This window comes from Corvus brachyrhynchos, unplaced genomic scaffold (assembly GCF_000691975.1).
Source record: "Corvus brachyrhynchos isolate BGI_N302 unplaced genomic scaffold, ASM69197v1 scaffold155, whole genome shotgun sequence".
NCBI lineage: Eukaryota > Metazoa > Chordata > Aves > Passeriformes > Corvidae > Corvus > Corvus brachyrhynchos.
Window position 1 is genome coordinate 1377775 of NW_008238434.1, and position 1125 is coordinate 1378899.

General features: G+C 60.2%; 1 protein-coding gene across 4 annotated transcripts in view; it reads left to right on the forward strand.

Moving 5' to 3' along the window:
- The first annotated feature begins 262 nt into the window (after positions 1-262).
- Positions 263-1125, forward strand: part of CUNH1orf27 (chromosome unknown C1orf27 homolog) — a 16426-nt gene continuing 15563 nt past the window's right edge. The window contains exon 1 of one of the 4 annotated variants that reach the window (XM_017736482.1): positions 263-412. The gene's annotated coding sequence lies outside the window, so the exon portion shown is untranslated. The remainder of the gene's footprint in view (positions 413-1125) is intronic. The other 3 variants (XM_017736483.1, XM_008635398.2, XM_017736484.1) reach the window with 3 other exon arrangements.

Here is a 1125-nt window from a genome sequence, read left to right on the forward strand (position 1 = left end):
CTCTATGACGGATACGGAGCTGTCTGTGCCTCTAAGGTGTTCCGTGTGCCCGGGAGGTGCGGGAGAAGCGCGGCCGCTTCCGCCACTCCCAGCATGGCGGTAAGGGGGCTCGGCGCTCCCTCTGCGCGCCCTTTTCCCGCGCTCCGCTCGGCATTGGCGTGAGTCATCTCCCTGCGACGCGGCGCTTACCGATGACGTAAACCGGCCACCTCAGTGCTTGGCTGAGGCAGGGGCGGGGGGCGCGGAGGGGGGTGTGGGGGGGGGTCTGGAGGCGCTGAATCCAGGGATGTGCAGGTGCTGAGCCCTGGTGGTCCGGAGGTGCTGAGCTCTGGGGTCTGGAGGCGCTGAATCCAGGGATGTGCAGGTGCTGATCCCTGGGGATGTGGAGGTGCTGATCCCTGGAGATGTGGAGGTGCTGATCCCTGGGGTCGCGGAGGTGCTGATCCCTGGGGATGCGGAGGTGCTGATCCCTGGGGTCTGGAGGTGCTGAGCCCCGGTGTGGGGATTCGGCTGTGGGGGCATGAGTTGAGGTGTGTGAGCACCTTCGCTTGTGGAGGCTCAGGATGCCCTTTGCTTCCTCACCCTGTGCTCTTGGGCTTCAGCTTTTTAATGCTTAATTCTTTGGAAGACCTCTCCAGGTGTGAAGGGTTTTTCAGACCAGCCCTACTGGGAAGGGAGGGGAGTCTGTGGCAGCCCCCGTGCCCTGGGTTCTAGGGGGGAGCTGCAAAGGTGGCTCATTGGAATGTCCGCAGATGCTGTGCTTTGAGTACTTGGGAATTGGAATGAAGGTGGTGTAGGACATGTTCAAGGACACGTGTGGAATTTAGCAAGTCCCTGTGTGAATGGAAAAGTGCATCCTTTAAGAGTATCATGCAGCAAGATATTGTTTCTTGAAGGCATTCCAAAATTCAAATCATGTGTTCAGTTTTGAGCTCCTCATGACAAGAAAGACAGGAGGGGCTGGAGCATGTCCAGGAAAGGGGATAGAGCTGAGGAAGGGGCCAGGGCCCCAGGAGCAGCTGAGGGAGATGGGAAAGGGACTCAGCCTGGAGAAAAGGAGGCTCAGGGGGACCTTGTGGCTCTGCACAAGTCCCTGACAGGAGGGGGCAGGCGGGGGGGGGGCGG